The following is a 16,767-nucleotide window of genomic DNA, read 5'->3' as shown; positions in this document are numbered from 1 at the left end:
GGAACATAGGCCATAAATGTGTAAATTATTTGATGGGTTGGAACATGGGGTGTCTACCTATATACATTTTATGCCTATTTATTTATTTGTACATTTGTATAGCGCACCAAGCCTTTGGGCATCTGGGCGCTTAACTTAAGTAGGTGGTTACAGGTTTGTTTGCTGTGGTACTAGGTTACAGTTAACCATCTTGGGCAAAGAGCCAGGTTTTAAGACCTTTGAGGAAAGACCAGAAAGGAACGTCCACTCTGAGAGGTAACAGCATGGAGTTCCACTGTTTGGGCGCGATCACTGGGAAGCTGCAGCCTCCAGCTTTTTGAAATTTGAATCCAGGGATAGTGAGGATGTGTAAGTAGGCTATTTGGGTATGTCTGTTAGTCTGGGCTTTAGAGATTTGGTTGGCAAGGTAGGCTGGGGCGCTATTGGACAAGCGTTTATGCGTTAGTGAGAGAACTATTAATTTAATATGATCGCGTATTGGTAACCAGTGGAGGTTACGCCTGGCTGAGGAGATATTATCCTTTTTGGGGATGTTGAGGGCAGCTCTAATTGCGTTCTTTCGAATTATTTGCAACTTGCTAATATTTCGGGTGCTTAAGCCTGCAAAGCGGGAATTGCAGTAGTCAATTCTGGATAGGATGAGTGCTCTGTCTAGTGTGATGCAGTTGTCTGCCATTAGGAAGGGTCTGCTAGCTGTAATCAGTTTGGCAGTGTAGGCTGCTGCTGAGGCAATGGCATTGACTTGTCTAGTAAGTGTTCAGAAGTTCGGTGTCAGTGTCGAAGTTTCCTGAGATGGGTAGAAGTATTTGGGTGTTGTCAGTATAGTTGTTATATGTGACGCTCAGTTTGGCGAGGAGGTCAAAATGAATCTGATTATGTGGGATCCTGGATAAAATTGAGAGACGTCTGGTCAAAAAACAAACTTGGAAATAACTGAGGAAGAATGGGAGGAATTACTCAGAGTGGGCCCAAAGGCAAAGATGCATATATGTTTGAGATTAATAAAACAAAAAATGTTTGGGAGACTTTATTGGACCCCGGAAAAAATGTTCAAACTTAAGCAGATGGATAATTACGTGTGTTGGGGCTGTGGGAATGACACAGGAACATTGCTACACTTACTCTGGAGTTGTTCACGTGTACATACTTTTTGGAAGGAAGTTTTTGGATAGAATAGACATTGTTCTAAATATTATTCTTCCTAGGTCAGCTGTGCATATGATTCTATTGATACATAGTGGAGATGCTCAATTGCAAAAGAATATGGTGAATGGATCGATAAGGCTTTGGTGGTTGCTGTGAAGTTAATTCTCAGGTTTGGAAAACTAGGAAAAATCCACTACAGAAGACTGGATAGTAGAGATGCAGATATTATCAAAATATGAAAAGGTACTACTATTAAATTAAGATCGTGAAGACACATTTTTCATTATGTTATCCTTTCAATAATTTATACAAGTGATTTATTTTTGTTGATTTTTTTGTGGTGTGTATTATTAGTATTGTGAGTGTCAATTGATTAAATGTTTAATAGCTATAACATGTAACTGTTATGTTAAGATCTTATGGTTGTTATGATGATTTATGGTAGTTCAATCCTAATATATTAATAAGATATATTGATATGTTTTAAGTCTTAAAGTTATGTGATGTTACTGATATCCATAGGTATTGAAAAACATATTTGTTAAAAGAAAAATGTAATAAAAAAAACCCTGGGTTTATCAAGCAGCCACGTTAAGTCACGCAAGCTGGTATTGCCAGTGTTAATAAGATGAGAATGCCTTCTTGTAGTCAATGCATTTTATCACTACTTCCTGATGTAATGCATATGTAATCATTGTTCAGTCTGTGTCAACATGAAGAAGAGTCGAAGGGGAGACACTGCAAGGGATACCTTGCTGTGCCCCAGATTGTCTTCATTAAATTGGATTAATAGTTCAGAGTCTTGTCTTTGAAATCTTTCTTTGTTCCAAGGATGGAGAGGCTCCAACTTTGTCTATCCAGTGCATTTTTGTTCAAAATACCTATAGATGTCATATGCCAAGGAAAAGAACAAAGGCGCTTCCTCCAGTAACATGGGCAAGTGGGGGACTATGTGTTAGGCCTCTGACGGAGGATGACACAGATGATGGGTCAAGCAACGGCGAATCTCAAGGCCAGCCAAGAATTGAACAAATACTGGCATGACCTTAAAGCGTTGCAAGTGGATTGGACTCCGAGACAGGAGGTCCTCGTGATGGAGCCTACCAAGCCTCGGGCATTGGCAGATAAATGGACTGGACCCTTCCGGATAATCTCCAAGATGGGCGAGGTCAACTATCTGGTTGACATGGGAGTTCCAGGGGTAGCCCCTCAGGTATTCCATGTCAATATGCTCAAGCCTTTCCACCGGCGAGCAGAAGTCTCATGTCTCTTGCTAGCTTCAGAGCAAGAAGAGGATGAGAGTGAGCCCCTTCCTGATTCGCTGCATAGCAACCCTCAGGATGGCTCAGTGGAGGGAGTGCAGCTCTCTCCAGATTTGACAACCGAGCAGCAGAGGGCCTGCAGGGCTTTGCTCCAGCAGTATGCCTCTCTGTTTTCGCGGACGCCAGGCCTTACACCGTGGTGTAAGCACGAGATTGACACTGGTGACAGCGAATGTCAGATACGGTTAAGAACCACATCCAGGCTGAGGTCGCCAAGATGTTGGATCTGGGTGTTATTGAACCCTCAACCAGTCCCTGGTCCAGTCCCGTGGTCCTTGTCCCCAAGGCAGGTACCAAGGATTGGTGGCTCTGTGTGGACTACAGAGGAGTCAATACCATCACCAAAACTGACGCGCACCCATTGCCCAGGGCTGATGAGCTTGTGGACACCATATGTGCTGCCAAATTTGTGAGCACCTTTGACCTCACCTCAGGCTATTGGCAAATAGCTCTGACAGACCATGCCAAGGAAAAGACGGCGTTCTCAACACCAGAGGGACTCTACCAGTTTACGGTCATGCCTTTTGGGTTGCAGAATGCCCCTGCCACCTTCCAGAGATTGGTCAATCATGCTCTCAGTGGGCTGGAAGCCTTTTGTGTGGCTTATCTAGACGACATTGCCGTCTACAGTTCCACTTGGGAAGAGCACTTGACACATCTGGGTAGGGTGTTGCAGGCCTTAAAGAGGGCTAACCTCACTATCAAGGCCACCAAGTGCCAGATAGCTCTGGGGAAAGTCACGTATCTTGATCATGAGGTAGGAGGGGGTCAAATCCAGCCTCTCCCCAGTAAGGTACAGGATGTACAGGACTGGGAGACTCCCACTACTCAAACCCAGGTGAGAGCCTTTTTGGGCCTCACCGGGTATTATCGCAATTTCATGGCGGACTATGGAACCATAGCTACACCACTGACAGCTCTGACTTCACCCAAGCAGCCTAGGAAGGTCAACTGGACTGAAGACTGTCAGAGGGCCTTTGATGGCTTGAAAGAAAGTCTGTGTCGGGCACCCGTGTTGTGTGCGCCTGACTACAGCCGACCCTTTATCGTCCAGACAGATGCCTGCGACACCGGAATTGGAGCTGTCTTGTCCCAGTTAGATGACAAAGGGAGTGAACATCCTATCATATTCATCAGTAGACAACTCAAGGGTAGAGAATTTAGGTGGGCTACTATTGAAAAGGAATGTTTTAGTATAGTTTGGAGCCTTAGGCGTTTTAGGCCCTACCTTACGGGGTCTACCTTCAAGGTCCAAACAGATCATAAGTCCCTGAAGTGGCTTATGCAGATGAAGGGTGAAAACCCGAAACTGCTCAGGTGGTCAATTAGCCTGTAAGGGCTAGACTTCACCATTGAGCACAGACCAGGGAAGAGTCATGATAATGCAGATGGCCTTTCCAGAAGGTATGTTGACCGTCTGGATGAGGGTGTCTATCCCGTGGGAGATTAAGCACCCTCCACCTCAGTCTGGGGGGAGGGAGGGGCGACTGTGATGCTGGAAATGCATCAGAGGGAAAGGGGCCTCCATATCCTTGTCCTTTACTGCTTTTTATCGTGTGTTCTGTCGCGTTTTCCGTGCAGGAGTTCATGTCGGACTCCTGGCGGTGCAGCTCTCTTTTGGTTTGGTGAACGGACCCATGGGATACCCTTATGGCACCCATGGGTGGGGGTACAACCCTGTGCCCCTAGTGTATGTTTTTGGGCACCTGTGGGAGGCCCGCAGAGCAGGGTATGGGCAGGTGGCAGCTCCATGCTGAATTTGACAGGTGCGCAGAGTATCCTCCATTTTTGGGATACCCCGGCCCTGCCATTGGGATCCGTTGATTCCTGATGGAAAACAAGATGGCCCCGGTGGCCTCTTGCTTTCTATTACCCCTTACCTTGTTTTCCCAAAGTCCTGGGAAGCCCTGACTCTGTCCCTTCCCCCTGACTGGCTGTTGGGTGGAAATGCCATATATGGTGTTGTTGTGAAGGTCCGGCCAGACTAGCTGGAGCCTTCCCGGTGATGTATGTTGTGGGTACCTCCTGTGGGTGGGACCTGGGTGAATAGAGTGTGTGACGAATATGCATTCTGTGTTGTGGGTGTCTAGTATCTGGTGGTTGACACAATGACTGAGACACCCCTGCCCGAAACCGGTATGAATGCAGCTTGGAGTGTTGAATGGCTCGGTACTTGTCCCAATACACATAACTTGTTGTGAGTGTCTGGAGAGTAGTGAATGGCCTGAATATCACATGTGCCTGATTGGCTGCCTGCCTGCCTGAATGCCCGTAGTCGTGATTGGATGCTTGAGTGTGACCCAGCGGAATGAATGGGAGATCAACAGTATATCTGGGGACCTCTCACTGCTAGGAATCGTGTTCAGAAGCTGAAGTCCACTACGTCGAGTAACTGGATTAACTGACGCTTGACCTTGAAGCCCTGCTGGACGAGAAGAATTGCTGTTGCTCTCCTTCACAATCTGAAAGCTGCTGTGCCTCCAAGGACTGACCCAGAGAGGACCTGGTAAGGCGCCCTCTTCCCGAGCTACGAGGGACCATTGTGCACAGCTGATCTTTGCCAACGCTCCCTGGTAGACTGACCTTCGACAGGCTGCCCACCCGATACGGGGATTGCTGCGGAACTCCAAGGAGAAGCATTCGGACTGTTGTCCGCCACTGTCGACGACCGCCGTCGCCGACCGGAGCCGCCATGCTCCCGTTTGCCTAAGAACTTCCATTGATCATCGGACGCTCTCGTCTGCATCGTCACCCGCTTGTCTCCCGCTGGAGAAGGCCTGACCCTCGACGCGCCGAGGAGCATCCACATGGTGGGTTTCCCCGCCACCTAAGGACCACAGAGACGCCGATGACTCGACGCCCTTGCTGGGCCACAGTTCTTCATCATCTCTTTGTGGTCCACCCTGTTCACCGTCGGACATTCGACGACCCGTGACTCCCGCCTTAAAGGGAGGGCACTCAAGAAGGGCCGTCGATTCCCCAACACCGAACGCCAAGTTCCCCGACACCTCTCGACAATCTGTGGCTCCCGCCTGAAAGGGAGGCACTCAAGAAGGATCGGTCGACGCATCGTCGGAGAACTCTACTCCACCAGGTACGTTGGGGTGGGGGGTAAAACCTTAATAGGAAGGAGTAAGATTATTGAACATATGGACTGGGCTTGTGCTATATATCTTTTATTTACAGGTTGCCCAGGTGTGGGGATCTCCACACAGAACTGTGCCTAGCGGTAGGGGTCAGCATTCTGCCTATTGTTTCAACCATTTTACGCTCCTGCTTATCTCTAATGCTGGTTTCCTCGTTATTTATCTGTGTGACATCTTAACCGTACAGTTGATGCACTTTAATGAGATTCGATAACATTAGTGGTACCACTTTAGAATTGTGTATATTTATCATTATTGACTTCCGAGTACAAAGTGCGTTATTGTGATCATGTACCTACCTTTGAATATTAATTATCTAAAGACTGTGTTTTCAGTAATACAGTGTGTGGACATTCCTTTGTGGGGGTTCGGGGACTACACTGTACTTAAGAACCAGCCCGCATCACCTCCTGAGAAGCTAGGCCTTGATTGCTCGCCCATTGCTACCTTATAGAGAATCTTGGCTTGGGTCTTCTGTGCCTCTTCTCTACCATATAGAGAGCAGAAGTACAGACACCCCCTACCAGTCTTTACAATTGGCTTCCAACAAACAATGTTTCAGCTTACGCATGAATGTTCTAGACCCAGTATCTTTATAGTGGGAAAATGTCTGATATTTGTAGTTTCTTTTTCTTGCGTCTGCTGTAAAAGGGTGGTTTTGTTTTTTAAATAATACCCACACCACTGGCAATAGCAATTACAGACCCGTTTGACTCCTAAGAGTTTCATGTCTCAATCGCAGAGTGGTTTTAATGATGATCCTTTTGAGACTGGGTAGTTGATGAACTAAGAGATAAAACTCTGATTCTAAGGAGAATCATCACTCATTAACTCACTTTCTCTACTGGATGATTTAATCAGAGCACAAATAAACATCTCTAAAATGTTAACTTTCATCCTGAGTTTAAAGTAAATTTATGATCCTTCAATTCATTGTTGATATTGTTGTATAGCTACACTATAGAATTAAGAATACAAAGTCGTTGAGGGGAGCGTAAGGACAATGATGAAGGTAGGTAAGAAAAAGCAGATGGTTCAAACGACTTCCCCTCGTAAATAATGGTGACCTTGTTAAAACCTCAGACTCTTGGGGAACAAAACGGGCCCATCCAAAAGTTTGCCAGGTACAAGCACTTTTAGGAACCATGGATGATTAAAATTTCACAGGCAGTTAACACTGTTCTTTTTCATTTGCTGCTTCTATGACTTTTCAGCAAAGGGAAAGATTCTATGGACACATTGCATTTCATAGAGAATGCACCCGAAAGTAATGTAATGTGATGAACTAATTTCCCGCACCTTAACAAATAAAATGCATGTGCTGGAAGATGTTATCAACATGCTTTCCACAGCGGCCCATGTGTGAGAAACACTGCATCATTAAACAATAGCAGGCAGGGTGTGGAGACTTTGAGGGCCTAATTCACAGAGCGTTTTCCAATGGGATTGCGCCATTATAAAAAGCTTCTGTGAATCAGGCTCTTAAAGTTTAAACTAGTTGTGAGAAGAACACTGAAGTAGCTGAAGGCACACTTGGTTAAGTCATTTTTATTACACAAAGAGCAGATTTACAGCTGCAATTAAGCCATTACCTGTCAGGAGGATGATTTTATTTCTCACTTCTTGAAGAAATGCGTGATGTTACTGCCCATACCTGAATTTAATTACTGAGACCTTTACCTTTGGATCCCAGGCTTAAAGGTAGGATTTAGATGTAGTGTAGCGAAATGTGATGCAATTGTAGAAACATCTGTTTTCTGTAACATTTCTTTCCGAATCCCAAGTGTCAGTTTGTCAACAACACTATTTTCAAGAGTCTTTAGTCTTGTTGCTCAAACTCAACCAGGATTCAAATCAGTGCTTAATTTAAGTCTTGATGTCTATAAATCCATTACAAAAAGCCAAAGAGACAACCCAAAATGGAAGCCAGGAAGTCAAATACATCAATTTATCACACTTTTGAAATAGAAATTATAGGTGTGGAACATAAGCTGCTAGACACGCTGCTGAAATTTAATTTTGCTTGAACATCTTCCCTTAGCTCACTACAGCCAGGCCAAGAGTCCTACAATCAAACTCTACTGTTTTGTTGTCCCATTTGGTAAACATAAGGCACACACAATTAGCCTTTCTTGTTATTTAGCTATTGATTTGCATGTTTTTTGTCACAGAAGTAATATATAATAAAAGATTAAATGATTTTGGTTTTCAAGAAATTGGAGAGACTTCCACCCCCTTTGGCATAGAATTTTAGAACTACCTCTGGCAAAGTGTTTAAGGCAGTGCTGGTTGAGCATAAATAAGCTTACCTGCGATTGCGTGTTACATAAAAAGCAATCACTTAGGAGACTTGGACCAATTCTGTAGGCACTCTGATTTGGGCACTGTCATAATACTTGAAGAAATAAGGACTTCCTAAATCTGCATTTCTTCTGGATTTCAAGAATACTTTTAACAATCGTGAAGATTCCCCACCCCACATAAAAATGAAAAGATTGTCTCTTACATCTTCCAACCAGGAAAGAAAGGAAGAGTCCACCATGATGAAGTCACTCTCCTGAGGCAATGGAATAAGGTGAAGACGGGATCCTTGGGGCTCAGGTAGCCCAGGCACTTTGTGATGCCAAACACAGCAAGTATACACCGCATACCCGGGGCTTCTCCCCAATTACCAACATCTTTAGTTTGAACAAACATGCCACAAACACAGTAATGGAAGATGTTTAAGCCAGGGCAGCTTCAATTTCTCTAAGGGGTTTGTAATTTTGGCTCATCGCATACAGCAGCAAAGAAAGTACTAGGGAGTGCTCAGTTCACAAAACAGAACTGAACTCCAAAGAGATTAGAAGTTTCTCCCTTACTCCTAGGGGAAGCAACACCCGCAATTACCAGTGGAAAGAAGACAGAGCTAACACATACAAACTGCAGGGAACCATGGCAGACTCTTCAACTGCTATGTCAGCGCTCCTGGTTCCAAAAGGGCAGCCCTGTGCTTTGCAGCCTCAGTCTGCAGATCACGCACCAGTCAGTACCAGATTAGCAAATGCAATTGGCTAAAGGCGAGGGCTTAAGCCAATCAATAAATCTATGGAAAAATTAATTCATCTCATGCAGGTGTCCCCACTTGCACCCTTATTGCCTATTCATGCTTAGCGCCACTGTATGAAAAGGGGGCTAATACACAGCCGAGTGAGGGAGTTTGGAAATGACCAGTCCCCATAGAGGAGTCTAGTAAGGGTGAACAAGCAGGAGGGCATGGGCGAAAGGCAAGAAAGGTGTTGGAGGAGGAACAGAGGAAAGATAGGTGGAGGAGGTTAGAGAAGGACAAGGGCATTCTAGAGGAAGACTGGGGAAAGCACCAAGAAAGCAAGTAAAAAAAAAAGGAAGGACACAAGTGAATGTACAGGAAGGCATTGCAGATGGAACAGAGGAGAGCAAGGAGGTTGGAAAAGAGATATAGACAGGAAGAAGGAGGTTATCACAGGGGAAGGAAGAAAGAACATGAAGGAAAGTGGCAATAGAGGACATTCAGTCTTGAGTTATAAAGCATCATAGGTCAAGTCACGAAGGTCAACATTTAAGAGGGGTGCTAAGAGGCAAAAAGGGAGGCTACTGGGGCTAGCTGGGGTACGGCCAATGTGCCAAGCCCAGTGCAACTCTGAGCTTTGAATGTGGGTGGGCAGAGTGGAAGACCTCCCAAATAGAGGCCAGTACTAAAGCTGGTACCTGGTGCCCAGGGTAATGGTGTGTGGGCCCTTATACAAGAGTTGATTTTTGGGGAGTTGTCCATTTTCACTATGCAACTTGTAGATAGACCAGGGGTTTCCCAGGTACAGATAAACTCCTTGAACAAAAAAGACAGAGCAAATATGCACCATAGCACTGCTTTGGGCGGAAGGGAAAACGCTTATGTAAAATTACTTTTTAGATTGCACTGATTCCTAACAATACCCATGATCTCCAATGGGCCCTCATTCTGTTCTATGAACTGTATTAACTTCAATGGCCTGGAATTTTCCATTGCTCCACCTTTGCTGCTCAGCCCATTCTCCAGCATCCTGTTTACCCGACCTTTCAGTTTGGGGCAACTAGACAATGATACATAATTTTTCCACTCTACCTACACTATGATGGAGGACGGTTCCATCCTCAACTATCCATCCTCCACCTCTCTTGGGCTGCATCCTTTCTTACTTGGCTTCACTAGCCTATTTCTTCTACCCTCCATCATGTATCTTGATTTAGCTTCATTCCTCCAGCTACTCACTCTTCTCCTTCCCTTCTCTCACGTTCTTCAGCCACAACTTGGCGTAACTTCTGCATCAGTCTCTGGCCTCCCCATCATCTCCTTCCCCCTGTGTTCCCAGGATCTCCAGCCTCATCTGTTCCCCTCAGCTACTGCACAACACCTGCTGTCCCGTCACTCTTTTACTTAGCCTCTGGAATGCACAATGCCTCCTGCCCCCCACAACTGCAGCATGTCAGACACTTTCAGGAGCCTGCATTTTTTTATGGACTCGTGCAAACGTGCAATTTAATTAATTTTTCACTTTATTATCTCATTTAGTAATATGAGTGTTGATGTACTGTGTGTTCATCTGATGCTGCTACCCATTTTTAGTAAGTAGTATTGTCACAGAGACTCCCTTCCACTACATCCACTTCGATTGCCCCCCTTTGGTTATTTTAGCACATGCTCCTAGGCTTAGGTGTGGTTGTATTCCCTGGAGACCTTCTGGAGAGAAACTACAAGCCTTTGCTCTGCTGTCAGGCCTGCTAGAGGCCTGTCCCCTGGTGCTTCTGGGCCTATTTTCCATGCTGCTGAAGGTCTGATGCTCTGGCAGGCCATGAGACCTTCTGCGTGATGCATGTCTGCTCTTCACCCTGCCATTGCTGGCATCACAGCAGGTGTGGTGATCCCTGGAATTCAAATGAGCATCCTAGCTACATTTGGGAGCTGCTCTCAGATTCCAGAAAAATATACTTGAGTATTTTCAAATTACTAGACAGACTGCTCTTTCCTCTGGGTTATGAGCTGCCTTGCATGTTGTACCCTTTGCCTTTCCCCTTTCTTTCTATGCTTTTAGTTATGTGCTTTGCTCAATCATAGTGCAGTAACCTCAGCCGTTAAAGGTGGCGCTGCACTCAATTTTCCATTGACTTACATTTTGGGATGTATTTCAGAGATTTTGTTTAAGTGCAGTACCTCACACCAAATCTATAGGTCTCTCCCTTTTGCCATTGAATGTATGTATGCCCCCTTTCCAGATATTCTGAACATGTTTTTGGGTGCTTTCATCAGTTCCCCAGAGTTTTGGGACTGTTCAGCCTGTATTTAAGCCTTGTTTGACCCTCTCAAATGTAACTGTGCAATAAATAAGTTTACTCCTCCTGCTTTGCCATTTTCCACTTGGTCACATGCTCCATGTCCAGAGGACCCTGTGCACCATCTGAGGGTCATGCCTACAAAATTAAGTTCTCTTTGCCTACACTGCCCAGTACTTTGTCTGCAAACATGGAAGCCAACTGGAACACTGACTTGCTCCCAGATGGACCTGTGACACACTTCCTCATTTATTCGGTATACGCTGGGCATCCAGCTCGGGCATCCGCAACCAAGGGCCAAAAACAGCAAAGGGTGCCTCCCTGGTTCGGTTTGATAAGGCAGGAAAAGGCGCAGGGTCAGAAACTTTGCCCAAGCCTGGTCTTCACCAGGCTCATCTTTTATCAGACTTCTGCATTCACACATAGATCATTCCACCCATTGACTAGCCATTCACTGTGGAGCTTCTGTTTTACCCTGCAGGACAAAGGAACATTGTGGTTTTGGGTATGTTAACTGTCATTTGGTTTCCTATTGCACCATTGTAGCCTAACTCTGGACTTACACTAACTTGTTTTCATCCATCCATCCATCCATCCATCCATCCATCCATCCATCCATCCATCCATCCATCCATCCCTTTCCTTTCGGCTTATCCATCTACTCACCACCTCTCCTGGGCTACACCCTTTCTTCATTGTCATCCCTTGAATATTTCTTCTACCCTCCATCATGCATCTTGATTTCGCTTCATTCCTTCTCCTTCTCCCTCTCCCTCTTCTCCTTCCCTTCTCTCATAGCCTTCAGCCTCCACTTGGTGTAACTTCTAAATCAGCCGCTGGCCTCAACATCTTCCTCCTTCCACCAGCACCCCACACATAAGACGCTCCTGTGTTCTCAGGATCTCCAACCTCATCTGGCCCCTTCACCTACCGCACAAGACCTGCTCCTGTCACTCTTTTATTTGGCCTATGGAATGCACAATCATTCTACAACAAGTCTTCTTACATCACTGACTACTTTGACTCTTAACAACTCTCCGCTTTCACTTTGCGCTATCATAACAACCTTGTCCTCCCCTCACATATCTGTTACACTAGCAACTCTTCACATGGACTGCTGCCTTCTGCCACTCTTGCAGACCTGTTGGGAAGTGTGGCAGTGTGGGGTTTCTTATGATTCCCTACAACACTGCCCCCCTTTCCTTCTCTGACATCAGCTGTTGTTCTTTTGAATATGCCACTATTCAATGCCTCCCTCCAACTTTACTCACTGTTCTGGCTCTCTGTTGACCCTCTGGTTCTTTCAACTCGTCCTTCCCTGATGTGATCTTGAGTCACTTTCTAGCAACAACCCGGTTGTGATTCTAGGGGACTTTAACCTCGCCAGGCCCTCTGCAGCCGCCTTTCTTGAATTTAAATCCCTCCTATCTGACCACTATTTCTTCTCCCTCCACGACAAACCTACCCACTTGGGTGTGAACTCTCTTGACCTCATCTTTCTCTAATGCACTCTGCTTCTTTGACCTTTCCATTGCCCCACTCCCTCTGATTCACTCCATTGTTCACTTTAACATCTCAGCCCTTCCATCTTCTACTTCTCTTCTCCCCTCTTCAATGACGAAGAGTAAATTGTCCCTTATCTCGATGATGTGAAAACCCCTCTCCTGTCCCTTTCCCCATACATGCATCTTCCATTGACAGTGCTTTATCAGACTTTCACTATGCACTTCTTACTCCATTTAAATAACACTATCCTGCTTGCACATTCACATCCTCCACCTTGAATTACCTCTGAAATTCAGAGCCTCAAAACAAACATGTGCCGTTACCTATGACGCTGGCACACGTTACAAACAGCTTCCTTATTCCTAGCATACAAAAGATTCCCATGCTGCCCTAACTTCTGCACTGGACTCTGCCAAATCCTCCTAATTCCCAAACCTAATTTCCTCTGTTCATAATCATCCCTACAAACATTTATCCACGCTCCAATCTGTGCTCACACCTCTCAAGCAAATATCCGTTGCCTTCTCGCTTTCTGCTAATGACTTTGCTCACTACTTTGCCTCTAGAATACATGACACTCTCACAGCCCTTCTCTCTGTCCCTCTCCAACCCACCTGTCCACCACTTTTCACCCCTACCTCTTATACGCTTGAATACTTCTCCCATCCTTCATAGTGCCAACACATCTTGCCCTCATATCAATGCTTTTGTTCCCTAAATGGTCAAAGTATTTGTCTCAATCACTTGCCCTCATCTCTCTGAGCTCTTTAACCTCTCTCCCCGCTGGATTCTTCCCTGCCCGTCCAGTGCAGAATAGTCCCTGCAAAAATCCTGCAGAAAAAAAGACTGTTTTATCTTGGGGTCCTCTTTGATAACGACAAATGACTGCAACAATTCATTAGTATCACTGCTCTGCTGCTCGACTTGCTCCTCAGTACCTGTCGGATTGTATCTCAGTTTACTCACCATCTCGTTCCATATGCTCCTCCTCTACATTCAGCCTCACCGCGCCATAACCCCTCTCTGCTTCATCTCGCTTCCTCTCCTTCTCCCTATATGGCCCCACTCCACTAGAACCCACTGCCCATAACAATCAAAGCCAGGCCAACTGTGGTCCTCTTCAAAGCTCGACTTAAACTTCACTTACTTGCTAAAGAGAAAGCTCCTCCTGCCCTCTCCCCCATCTTCCCCACCTGACCCCACCACTGCCTTAAGTGTTGCTTAATGGAAATCTGTATATTTAATTAGTACTCTTCTTTAGTTTGCAGCACTTGTTCCATTAGGTTGTTACCTTTGTATGTCACCTGTTTTCTTATATTCAGTTTATTTCCTTGTGTCACTGGTATATGTCCTAATTGTTTGTACCCTCAAACAGGCTCACTACTTTTCATCGTTATGCTACTCTAAAGGCTTGTTGTTCTAGACCATTCATCGTATTGCATTGCTTGCCAAATCCCTGGGTATCATCTTGCTTGGTTCCAGGCTGGTACAGAGACAGATTGTTTTGCTGCCACATGCAGGACAGTAGCCCCAAGAGATTAGAAAAATAGTTGAACTGCATGTAAAAAGAAACATTTGAGCTAATTTCAAGTCATATATGTACACAAACATTACAGAAACCAAAAAGGACGAAAATCTCATGCATTACAGCTGCGAAAATAAAAAAATCAGTGTTCATTTTATATTGGAAATAAACCTTGCACTGTAAAATCCATGTGAAAATCCATGTATTTACCTTTGATATCCCTGCTGTGTACATACTTTAAAATCTGCCCACTCTGTTCTAGTGTTATCCCTTATACTGTGTTGTGCAAACCTGTCACTAAAGGATGTTCTGATCTCTACTCAAGTGTCATGTTTGTTATTTCTGGAGTCCAGTATTCATTTTTACATTAACTTTGATTTGCCTGGAAAGCCTACCTTGACCGGCGATCCTGCCATTCAGTATTTGCTTCTGCATTCCTTGTCTGTCTGGACGAGGCTTTCCTTACCTCATTATGTCAAGAACTTAGGTAGGTGATTCCAGGTAACCCATTTAACGATCCCCCAAGCCCCTCCACTAGGTTTGTGGAGGCACACCATTATTATTATCCTCAAACTCTCAGACGGCCATTTCATTGAACTTCATTTATCTGTAAGCCAGCACATTTTCCTGTGAACATTTCATTGTTTTGCATACATGCATATTTCCTTGTACATATACTATTGCACCTACCTCGATACAACTGTTCTTTGGTTTATTTGACCACCTAAGCTTGCCATTATCTGCAGAGAATGAGTCCATCATTATCACAAGATGTGCTGCCTGCTTGCAATATTGCACAGCCAACCTTTTGTTTGGGAGTCCTTGTGGTTCATTATGCCAATGCTCTCTATTGCCTGTTCTTGAACATTATGACATATACAGTCTTGTACAGCTTTAATTCACTTGTGCAACACCAGTGATTGTTTTAATAACTGAACTGTCACTCGTGTACCAGACTTACCTCTCACCACCATTGGCCAGGTGCTAAGGTGGGTGCAAGAGGAAAGGCTAAGGGCACAAGCCTGCTTTCTGGTGGGACAGGCGCTTTGGGACATGCCAACCGCAACTTTGCCAGAGTTCTTTCAACGTTGGGGGAACACCATAGGGAAAGTAAGTTGTGTGGGGGAAGGTCCCATGTGCTAATGCCAGGTGCACATTGTTCTGCTATACCCTGTGAGAAACCTGAAGGTGTCTCACTGTCTGAACCATGGGGATCTCTTTATCAGGTGGCCAGGGCACGGCCATCGCCATTAGATCCAGACCCTGGGGGTGGACAAGTGCGGGAGGATCACCTGGGAGAGGGGTCCTCGGGCAATTGGGGTGAGACATCCAATGGCGAGATGCAGTATCCCCCCATCCCCCTTTTGACACTTCCCCCACCTTTATATGTTATTGTAAATCCTGTCCCTGTACCCCCCGCCTAATTCCAACAAATACCAACTCAGAAAGGAGGCGTGGAGAACCAGGATGACGAAATTGCAATTGCCAGCTCGTGCATTACAACTGCAGGACTATCCCCCTGTCTCACGTATGTCCCTACACTACATTCCTTCCGTTGAAATAGAATATTGTCATACCAGTTCAATTATGTACCCATACCTTTTTGTAAAACCACACCAACCATTTATTTTCTGTCACACAGTCACCTTGTTTATTTGGACAAAACCCTACAGTTTTCACTAATTAATCAGAAAAAACACAAATCTCATAATCCCTCCACAATGGTTTTCTCTACAAACACTGAGACGTGGAATAGGGGAGCTGAAAGAATGAAGATCTCTCAACACCACTGAGAGACAGAAGAAAGACTATACCATACTAAGACTGGACTATCCCGCTAATGAGGCCAGGAAAGGGCAGGCCTCCTTTTTAACTACTCAAACCTGACTCCACTTGAGACTCCCAGGAAGTATAAAAGGCAGAGCAGAAGAGCACACTTTGAGCGAGCTGGGGGTGCTGGACGGTGTCGAGACGGCAGAGGAAGATCAGTTTAGCTGCAGAGACCCTGGGAGGCCTGGAGGAGGAAGGACCTTTGTATGCAGGAGAGGCAAAACCAGGGGCAGCTGGGATCTCCTGGCGGTGCCACACCATCGCTACTCGTCTGGGAACAGCAGACATGCCCAGGTCTTTGAGGGACAGGTGATGAGGCCCTGACCTCAGGACACAGCCCCATTGAGACTCCTGCAATTCCCAAAGACACCAGACTGCTTTGGAGTAGGATCAAAATATACTGCAATGCATTCTGGGACTGGAAGTCAAAAACAGTTTTGGGGAAAACTGAAGAAGCATCCGCACCCGGCAGAAGGAGACCCTTAAAGCATTGTGGAGAAGGTCTGAGCCTGGAAGAGGGGTGCCTAGGGGTCCACACCTGGCAGATCTAGAAGGTCTGAGCCGGGAAGAGGTGCCCCTGAACTTTAAAAAAAAACAGTGAAAGGCCAGCTGCAGAGTGGTCCGGCGCCACTTGGGCGCTCATTCAAAAGACACTGGCTGGTCCCTTTTTGTTGAAACTACTGATACCAGAAGGTCCTATGGGAGCTCGACGTAAGAGGTCAAAAGTGGTCATACAAGGGTTGAGTGAAAAGTCCTTGTACAGTCAAAAGGCTTTGACACGTTGTGGATACTGAACTGTGTTGTGGCAAATGTAAACCAGACTGAGGGATGCCTATGAATTAGGGTGACCAGTTACAACCCTGAGAACATTGTGTTAATAGAACTAGGTGATGTCTGGTGGGGGGCATTAAGGAAAGCCTGACTGGAGGCTGAGACCCAGACTTAGGTAAGAAGTGAATCTAGTGGC

At 45.6% G+C, this 16,767-nt stretch overlaps 1 protein-coding gene across 4 annotated transcripts in view; it reads right to left on the bottom strand.

The window, feature by feature from the left end:
• The window catches only part of PDK3 (pyruvate dehydrogenase kinase 3), a 1,369,253-nt gene that overhangs the window by 47,327 nt on the left and 1,305,159 nt on the right, over positions 1 to 16,767 (bottom strand). The window lies entirely within an intron of this gene.

Source organism: Ambystoma mexicanum, chromosome 7p (assembly GCF_040938575.1).
Source record: "Ambystoma mexicanum isolate Mex_15411 chromosome 7p, UKY_AmexF1_1, whole genome shotgun sequence".
Classification (NCBI taxonomy): Eukaryota; Metazoa; Chordata; class Amphibia; order Caudata; family Ambystomatidae; genus Ambystoma; species Ambystoma mexicanum.
Note: the sequence above shows the minus strand (reverse complement) of the source record. Positions and strands in the feature narration are given on the sequence as shown.